Below are 10,876 nucleotides of genomic sequence, written 5' to 3'. Positions count from 1 at the left end.
TAGCATTGAAATTTTGTATTGGATTCTTTTTATTTGCACCTTTATTATTATTTTTTTTGTCTTGGCAAGTACCAGGAAAGAATTAGGAATTTAGGAAAAAATGCACATGGGGCACCTATTTAAAGAGCTAGAACAGAGTCTAAGGAACCAAGCTAGAGTTAGGGGATGAACATTGACTTAGTAAAAGCCTTAGGTATCCACAAATTTGTTCTGTTACTTTATTTTGTAGAGGAGGAAATTTAGGTCTAGGAAAATTAAATGGTTTATCCAAGATGATAAAGATGGTTACTGGTTTAAAAAAAAAAAAGCTTATCTGAAGTTCTTTGTTAGAATTAAGAATAAGTAACAAAAAGTCCTGAAGATAGCAGGCCGTAAACTCCTTATCCTTAGAGCAGTAAACTAGAGAAAAAGAAGTTACATTGAACTTAGTATAGAAGCGTTTGATAGTCGAAGCTTTTCCTAATGGCATGTGGTACTTTGAGATATTGCAAGAGAAAATGTTTTTAGTATGGTCCCTTCCTGAAGGGTCGGGGCGGGGCGGGGGGATGATTGGAGGCCATGTCAGTATCCTTTAATTATTTACTGTGGTGTGCTAGGAGGAGCCCATAGTTCAGAGAAGGAAAATACCAATCTTCGGATAATGGGAATCCTAACCTCTCCCTTGGTCCCTTGGTCTTGGCCTCCTTCTCAACTGTGAGGGTCCATGATGAGGTCCGTGGAACCACCTGCCAGACAAGCTGTTCTGGTTGTTTTGATCTGTAGCTGCCGGGTATGTCCAGGTAGTAGACTTGCTATTCACCTCAGGTCTAGACTAGAGTTGCAGTTGACCTTTGCAGTTATTGGTTTGACTTTGTCTTGAATTGAATAATGACCTATTCTCTAGCATATTTATTAGCATTTGGAAGTTGAGTGTGAAAAACCACAGAAAGGGGTACTAAGCCAATTAGGGTGATTTGGGAGCATCCAGATGAATGATCCTGCTACCTGGGTCAATATCAGCGCTCTTCCCAATCAGACTTTCTTCTTGCCTTCTCTTTTCAGTAGACACTTAAAAATACGAAAGTGTAAAAGACAGATATTTCCTCTATGTGGAAATACGTATATTTTTGCTATTGTTTTTCTTTGGAAAAATGCTTTTGAACCCATGCAATTGGGGGGTCCCCAGCTTTTGACAGTCATACTGCAGTGCACTTGAAGAAGGATCTTAATGTTTCCTTCTTAGCAGTTGCTGCACTATGGGGTGTATATACCAAGAAAAGATCTCCTTTTTTTCATCAGGAATTTACTCTGCAAGGTTGCAAAGACTCTGAGGAATAATTAAGATTTAAATATCCCCAGCAGGGAGGGAAGGAGCTTGGATAAAAGAATATCTTTCCCTTTCTCTTTTAGGATTTGGTCATGAGAAGAGATCATTTGGCTTGCTCATTAAGACTGCCATTAATGCTTAAGCACAAAAGAAAGTCACATGCTTTTGCCAGATATATTTGTTTTCATCTGGTGTTTAATTCTCTGGTATCATAAAGTCATTGAATTCTAGATTTTTTTTTTTCCCCCAAAACTGTAGTAGTTCTCCTGCTGGTAGGTCACCATTCATGTTATTATGAAGCATAAAGGAATTAAGAAAATATGTAACACAGATTCTTGCAGAGGAGCAGTGACCTTATGGAAATCAATTCACTCCAAGGCCCCCATGGACTTTTCCTGCAGAAAGTGACCTCCTTTCAGTGAAGAGGTTTTTTGAATTTCTGATGTTGCCAATGCTGTAATGATTTACTCAAGTTACTGGTGGAACTCTTTGGGATGTGCAGAAACCCAACTCATACTGGTTTAAGGCAAAATAAAGGAGGGGTGTGTTACTGACTCATGTGATTGAAAGGGCCAGGGAAGGTCTCAGTTCATGCATGGTCAATTCCAGGGATCCAAATGATGCCATTATGACTGGTCCCCTTGGTTCTTGGTTATGCTTTCCTCAGCATTGGCTTCCGATGCAGATGGGTTTTTCCTCTGACACGGCTAGATGGTCACAGGCAGCTCCAGGCCCACATTCTACTACCTTTGAAACTGGGAGAAAGAGAGAGCTTCACCTTCCTAGTAGTTCCATTGCTGGGATTGAGTCTCATCGCACCAACTTGGGTCATGTCACCAGGATGGAAACTACTGGTCACAAGTGTGCCCCACAGAGGAGTGGGAGTGCATGATCTATTTTACTCAAATCACTTAGACTGAGAGTCTGAGAGGTGAAGCTCATTCCAAAGAGGAATATCAAGGTATCTCACCAGAAGGGGCAGCAACTAGTGGGCTATCCAAACAACAGACTGCCGCTCCCTTCTCCTTTAAATGTTCCTGTCCATTTGTATTTATGCACAAGGTGGTATTTCAAAATTTAGAAAAAGAACATTTCCACGTTTAGTGCTTCTGGTCCAATCCCATAGTTCAAGTGGGGTCTCCCTCCTTGAAAATCATTTATAGTGAAGCTTTTAAGGTATGTTTATCTCCTAAAAACAAAACAGAAAATGAGGGATTGTTTTATTTTAAACATAATTTTTAATAATTTGTTGTTTTTATGTTTTATTAGTACTCATTAAAGGTAATTAATGTGTGTACTATGATTGGCCCCTTTAGATACCCCTTTGTTTCTGTTGGAATGCCTCTCTGAACTCTGGAGCTTGGGCAGGGCACCCCTCACCATTCACTGAGCAGCCCTGTGAGACAATTTCTACATAGGCTTTGAAAGGCAAACATGCACCTGTTAATGTGGAAATAAAATTCAACTCTCTTTCCATATTGGCCAGGATCATGGAACAGTAAGGATGTAGGGTTGGTTAGCACATGCAGGGGAAAGTATATTTCCATTAAAACATAAATAGATGGAGGCCACATATGTGTCAAAACAAGACTTCTACGAATTGAGGTTCAGGTTTGATGTCAATTGAGTTTTAAATACTGTATCAGAGTGGGAGGGAAACCTCAACCAAGAGAGTTTTGAGAAAACGCAGTGCTGAGTGTGAAGATAAATCCACTAATTCTGAATTGGGAAAGCTCTCTTCTCTCTCTTCATGGAATCTCAACAGGTTTGTCCAACAGCTGTTGAACATTTGCTTTCATGGAAGAAGCAGCTTTAATCGGAAGTCAGATGACACCCTGAGTGTTTTAGTCTGTTTTCTTTCTTTGCCCTGCTGTTCTGTCACTCTGGATGACCACCATCTGTGCGAGCAGCATTACTGAATTATCTGGAGCTTGTCAGTGCTATTCGTTTTCAGGCAGTTACGTTCACTTTCTGCACACCAGTGTTGTTTATGAAATACTGGAATCCTCAAGTATAACATGAACAGTTTGTACTCAACTTTGAAAGTAATGGAACCTCCGTCCCCTTTCATGTTTTTTTGGCTTGGTTATTTATGGCTTTTGTCTTCTTACTATATTAGATTTGGTTTTTGCTCAGAAATAGGATTACACGTGATAATTTTTACTTTTTTAAATTTGTTTTTATTGGTTTCCATGGCTTTTAAAAATTTTGTGTTTTTTTTTTTTTGTGGGGTGTTTTTGTTTTTGTATGTATGTATTATTTTTGTTTACACGATTTAATGACCACTGGCTTAATTTGGTAGTTCAGCCAAGCAATGGAGAATTTGAAATACTCGATTACCAATTTTAGTGGGCAGTGGATAAAACTTTTTGTCCTCATGACAACCTTATTTCTTGTGATCCTGTATATTATTTTGCAAGTGATTCTTGGTCCTAATTGAAAGACCTCTTTTGAATTTTATTTTGTTGAGGACTGGCCCTTGTGTAAATGTTGCCTTTACCTACTTTTAATTTGAAAGAGAAAATCTTTAAGTGATTCACAGTTTATCACAAACAGTTTGACAATAAGTTTTTTCTGATTTTTTTTTTTTTCTGTGAGATTGTGTGAGAGGAAGGGAAAGGACAAAGCCCTCAAAACTATTAAATAGTGAAGGAAGAGGAAGCATTTTGAGCTCCTGGAAAAAAAAAATTGTGTCTTTAAAGTGAGGTTTCTAGCTACAGCTCCACTTTCCTTGGCATTTCCATTTGCTGCGGAATTTAAATTACATGGACTTTCATATTGAGAGTACCCACTCTCCTGCCCATTTATTGTGGAAGGGCCCCGGTGAGGGGCAATCTTTGATAAAAAAGAGGTAGTTAATGTAACTACTGGGTAAAAGAAACATTAGAAATGGAGCCCACTCAGATGTCGCAGACCTTTGAGGTGCTGGTGGGTTGGAAGCTTCATTATGTTCAGCTGCACAAGAGACTTCCTCTTTCCAGAGTTGATTACGAAAAGGGACTCAGATGACAGCTTAATAAGCTATCCCTTGCTGCCATTGTAGATAAATCACGAGTGTGCTGCACCATGGGAAGAACACACAAAGGAGAAACATTTTGTAGAACAAAGACCATGCCACAGGGTATTTGGGTAACAGGAGAAAGGTGGATAGAGCCTTGTGGGGATGGAGGGGAGAGACATGGTAGTTTCCAGAGGGGAGCCTGGTTATGCTAACAATACAGGTGAAAAACAGAATCCAAGCTATCTTAGGTGGGTCTTAAAGGTGAAAACTTGCACTGTAATTGACATCTGGAAGGGCTGAGCAAAGGATTAGAGGTTTCTATAATGTTGAAATCTCACCTATAAATCATGATGCTTTGGGATTTTGCTGGATCTGATTACATTAATACAAAGAGGATACGTAATTTGGAAAATCCATTTATTTAAGAAGAGAAATACTGCTTTGGGTTGTGTTTCAGTTATTATTCGACTAAATCATCTTCAAGACAGAAGACATCTCCGAGATACTTTCAACATGAACTGAGGGGTATTTTCTTGGTTTTTATTTTTCCTCATCAGTACTAATCCAAAGAATCCCAGGCAGGAAGTTCTTTTTCTCTATTCATATGAAATTTATTTTTTTGCTCATAATATGGACTTGACACCATTTGATTGCTAGAAAGGATAGAAAAGGATGTTTTAATATACCTGTATTTGCTCTAAGGAACATGCAAAACAAGGAATGAACCCAATTTTCATGATAAAGAGACTTAAACTAGTTGTGACAGCACCTTAACACTGAGATTTCTAAAAAATCCAATATGGGTTTTTAAAAGACCTATAAAATGGTAGACATTGAATGTCCTCCTAGGCAATTTTTTAGTCCAAAGATTAAGAAATTTGTTGAATTGAGCATTTTTTATAGTTTTCGATTGAGCATCAGGGATAGGATATCAGAAACCAGGGAATTTTAAAGTGCCCATTTCCTTTTAGATGAAAGTTTGGGTGAGTACCTTTGCCAGATTAGTGACTTTTCTGTCCAAACCAAGTGTCGTTTTCATATCACTCATAACGGATGCCTTTTTTGATTTTCCGTTAAGCTTTGTTTTGCCTAAGACAGCGGTCTTTCATGGATAATACTGACCCAGACTGAGTTCTTGTGGGTGATCAGGTCTCACTATTAGTTGGTTTGCCGTGCTGCTGCAACTGGGCATGACCTTGCTCATTATCTCTGTGGCTTGCCCGAGTTACCAGTGTGTGGATGTTAGGAATCTAGTACTTAACAGTTTACAAAGGGCTTCGTATGTTTAACTTAATCTTTATAGTAATCAATGTGACTTAGTAAGGGTAGTTTATTTTTTGTATGAGTAAGATCATTGAATCTCCTTGAAGGGGATTATTCCAAGGTTAAGTAGCTAGGAAGTGAGAGACTTGATATTTTAACGTCTCTTGGCTAGACTTTGGTTGATTTTTATTTTTTTATTTACACGTTTTTATTCATTTGATCTATCCAACATTTATTGAAAATCTATACTATTCTAGGTATGATGCTAGACACCACAGATGCAGTAAGAATAAGTCATCATCCTTGTCCCTGAAGAGTGTGGTCTAGGAAGAGAGAGGCCTGGGCTAGAGGTGTGATGGATGCTATGAATTCCCAATGGGGAATTCCATCAGTCTACTTTAAGATTTACAGAGTAAATGATACTTTGACCCTATGGAGGTTTATTTTTTTTCTAGGTGACTGTAACAGCCTTTCCAATAGGTCTCAAGTAGTATTGGGATGAATTAAACTGGATAATAGGTGTGGAGGAGCTCTACAGATGTCTATTACATGTGTAGCAGGCTCGGACTACAATTCTAGGTGGCCCATCCCTTCCTGCTCCTCCTCCATCTTGTTCTTTCTTCTGTCACGGTACTGTATTATGTGTATACTCCTGTGTAATCGGTTATCTCCCCCTTCTATCTCCTCAGTGGACTCTGAGTGCTCTGAGGGTGCTTGTTGCAAACAATTTTCAGGATATTTAACCATGTCCAACCTATGTCCACACTAGTAGGGCATTTTATTTTCTCTGCTCGGCCATTGTCTTTTTTTTTTTTTTTTTTTTACTTTTAATACCATCTATTTCATAGTATTTTAGAGTTTATAGATCTTTTATTTCCATGTGTATCAGCTAACGTTTAGGACCCCTACCCTCAAGGGGGTCTTGACAGACCATCCTCGTTCATTTCCCTAGGCAGTTTGCTGTCCCATATTGTATTTCTCAAACCTCTTCCTTCTCACGCTTAGCTGATACTTTACTTATTTCTTTGAGAAAACAGACCTAGTTGGAAGCAAACGTCCACATCTTCCCTCTACTAAACCAACCAATCTACCAGGAACCCTGTCTTTGCTCCTACCTGAGGCCACTGCCTCCCCCTGTGCTCTTGACAGGTGGAGGTGCACCTGTCCCATCTCTCCCTCGATCCCAAGCTTTTTCCTCTTTACTGGGTCTCTGCAGGATTGTTCCCACCAGCATATAAACATCTGATAAAATATTTCTCAAACATATCAACAATACCTTTCTTAGAACTTTTACTTAGCTCTCTTCATGGCCGGCTCTCTCCCACGTCATTCAAACAAATGTCATCTTTTGAGAGAGCTCTTCCCTATACAGCCATTTAAAATATCAACTCCCCTTATATCTTTGTCCTAGCTTGCTTTATTTTATTCATATTATTGTCCTGACATTATTGAGAGCAGGAATTTTGACTGTCTCTATCACCTCACTCCATAATGCCCAGAAGAATGCCAGAAATATTACAGAAGCCCCAGAATATTTACTGCCTTAATTCCATATTCCCCTCCTGCTGCTGTACCATTTTTCTGTTCCCCTTTTATAGCACAATTCAAGAATTTTCTATACCCACATCTCTACTTCCTCTCCTCCCATTCTCTCTTAAATCCCTTCCGTTCCGGATCTCATCCTCACCAGTCTACTGAAATGACACTTGATGAGGCCACCAACGAATGCCACATTGCCAGATGTGATGGTCATCTTTAGCCTTCTTCCCCATTGAGGTTGACTTCCCCTTTGCAACCTTATCATACCGATCACTCCCAAGTATTTATCTTCAGCTGTGACATTTGCCCTGACTTCCAGACTCCTGTCTCCAGCTGCCTCCTTGATGTGTCATCTGGATAAAAGTCATCCCAAACCTAATATTGTCCCAAACTGACCTCACACCCTTTCCCCTTCCTTGCTTCAAACTGCTTTCCCAGCATTCCCCATTTTAGTACTTGGCGCTGCCATTGAACTCAGATGTTCAGGCCTAAAAGCTTGTAATTGTTCCTTTCTCTATCTACATCTCATTTCCTGTCAATGCTACTTTTTTTTTTCATTTTTATTTTTTTTAAGCAGGCTCCATGCCTAGCACAGGGCTCAAACTCATGATGCTGAGATCAAGAGTCCAATGCTTAACCACCTGATCCACCCAGGTGCCTCATATTTTAAATTACATTCAGACTGTGGCCACTTCCCACCACTTCCACGGGCAGCACCCCAACAGAAGCCACCACCGTCTTCTCCAGCTGCAGTAATAACCTCTCCACTAGAATTGCTGCTCCCAACATAGAAGCCAGAAGGATTCCTTTGAAGTGAAATGAGTCCTGTCACTCTCCTGCTCACAACCCTTCACAGTTCCCATCCTACTTGGACTGAACTCCAAAGCCCTTCCCGTGGCCTTCAAGGGTCCAGCCCCGCCGGGTCTCTGTCCTTCTTCCCTCCTTTCGACCCATCAGCTCCCTCACTCTTTCTTGAGCTCACCAAACCCTTTCCCATTGCAGAATTGTGTTTGCTGCCCTGGAACCTCTGCCTGGAATATTCCACATGCTCACTCGCAACTTGACGTGAGGCCGATTCTGACCAGCCTATAATATAACCCCCCTTCATTATTCTACCCTGTCCTTCTGTATTGTTGACTCTTACCACTGTCTGGTGTTCACTTTCACAACCATTCATTTGCTGATGATTTCTCTCTTCCCCGAGGATTGTGAGCTCCATGGCTGCAGGGACTTGTTCTGTCTTGTTGATGGTAGTAGGTCTTGAACGAGTGAATTTAATCCTTACAAAAATAGGAATGATGAAGCAATAATTATTAGTCTTTTATATTCTGAGCACATTGTCCTGGGTAGTTTGTAAATATATTTTTGGATTAATCTCTCCCAATGACCCTCTAAGGTAGGTGTTCAGTTCATAGATGAAAATACTGAAAATCACAGGGACTAGTAAAGAGAGCTGGGTAGCTGGCATTCAAACTCTGATTTTAGTCCAAAAATAAGGCTTTTTCCACTTAACTTACATTATTTGTTATTATAAGTTAATGTGTTTTGGACAACTTATGATAGTTTACTATTAGGGAATGTTATTTTTTCCACCTAATAGATGAAAACCACGGAGGATCAAGTGATTGTGAATTGCCTGGGGTCATGCAGCCAGGAAGGGCTGATCAAGGGCTTCTGATCCTGGGTTCTGATTGGGCTCTTTCCCTGCAACCACGAGGTTTGTGGAACAGGCATTTGTGTGTCTCACTTTATCTGGGTGGCATTTGTTTGCCATCCATTATGTTTGACCCCCTGTAAACTGGCATTTCTGAATTCAATGCTAAGCTTTCCAAAATCTAGTCCTAAAATTTACATCATGAATTTGCTTCATGTACAAGTTAACCTTTTGCTGATCTCTATAATACTTGTGTAGGCTGAGTGAAAACAACACAAGAGCTGAAATTTGCTACTTCGTTTGTACTCACTATCTACAGCATAAATGTACACAACTCTTATCAGGAAGATTTTCATGCTCAGATATAATTGGCTGGTTCATTGATTCATTCCCAGGTCAGAGAAAAACCCTCAGCTGAGATACTCCTGATTACAAGGGAAGTGAGGTAAATTACTGGAAGCCTATGAAAATAGAGAGGTTTGGTGCCTGGTACACTGGATGGTAATCTCCCTTTCTATTACAGAATTACATTTATAATTAGCAAGACCAGAATTTAATAGGTTTGTCAGTTACAGAAATAAACTGGAGGCTGAAGCTGTAAACTAATATTTCACTGTTTTCCAAAAGCAAATCTAGAAATTCATGGATACATGTTTTATCTATACGTTTTGTGCGATGAACCCTGTATCAATGTGCAAGTAGGGAGATATGTATTAAAACATATCCCAGAAGTAAGATTAAAATAGTTTCTATGAATTTCATTATTCCATGTTCCATGTTTTTGCTGAAAACTATGGTGTTTATTCTCCTATGAGTGGTATACATACTATGTATCTGTCCAGACGGCTGTTACATATTTTTTTTAAAATATTTTATTTACTTATTTGACACAGAGAGAGACAGCGAGAGAGGGAACACAAGCAGGGGGAGTGGGAGAGGGAGAAGCAGGCTTCCCGCTGAGCAGGGAGCCCGATGCGGGGCTCGATCCCAGGACCCTGGGACCATGACCTGAGCTGAAGGCAGACGCTTAACGACCGAGCCACCCAGGCGCCCCTGTTACATACTTTTTGTTTTTTGGATGATTTTGAAAATTGGTCCTTGTGTTATGCACTCTAAGAAAAACGCACTTAGTGGAGATCATAGAGTTGTATATGTAACACCTAAAGATTAGGGAGGAAGGAAGGAAGTGAGAGAGAGAATGTGTGTGTGTGTGTGTACATGCGTGTGCACGCAAGAAACCATAATGTCTGAAATTTGCCTTATCTTGAAATAATAGATATATATTGTGGATATGTAGATTCAGATCTTGAAAATTGCCTCTAAAATTACTTATCCATCTTTTCAGTATTCTTAAAATGTAATCTTTTTGGTGTTCTTCCTTAGTGCTGGGATAATTAGTACATAGTAGTTTTCTCTTCAGGATTTTAATGTGGTTTCTACAGTGCGAGTCTAGTATGGATCTCTGAGAATCTGTACCACTCGCTCACTGTGGCCTCTGCCATTCCTCAGAGAGGAGGAGGCAGACTTCTAATATTCTAAAATATGCACACAGTCTCAACCAATCTATTATGCATGATATGTACCTATATTTATACTTCTATATGGGTCTTACCTGCTCTGCACAGATACTAAATATTTAAGAGTAGTATGACTAAATATATTTAATTTTTCATGGAAGCATAATATCTCATAAATGGTTTCTACAGTAGGTAACACTCTGGTCTAATTGCAGAATGAATCCTGAGGGGTCAGCCCATCTGGTGCTGTCTTTGGTCTCTTAATACTTTATGCTTGAGCATCAGCCAGGTGACAGGGAGACATGATTGAGTGCTCAATTCCTCTGCTTGTCTCTGCGTTAGATTTTAATGCTTTATATGCAAAGAGGAACATTCATTTTCTGTAATAGGTGTTTCTTTGGTTGTGTTCCACATATAGGTGTGAGAGAGTCAGAATAATACTTATACCCAGTACATACATTAAGATGCATTTTAACAGGACTTTTCTATCTGTGGCAATCTTCAGTGCCAAGTAGGAGTTTCAGATCATTTCAGAGCTGGGAACATAGGCTTCGATTTTATGCATGATATTTTCTAAGTGGAAAAGAGAAACAGAT

Source organism: Neomonachus schauinslandi, chromosome 6 (genome assembly GCF_002201575.2).
Source record: "Neomonachus schauinslandi chromosome 6, ASM220157v2, whole genome shotgun sequence".
NCBI lineage: Eukaryota > Metazoa > Chordata > Mammalia > Carnivora > Phocidae > Neomonachus > Neomonachus schauinslandi.
This window is presented reverse-complemented; position numbering follows the sequence as displayed.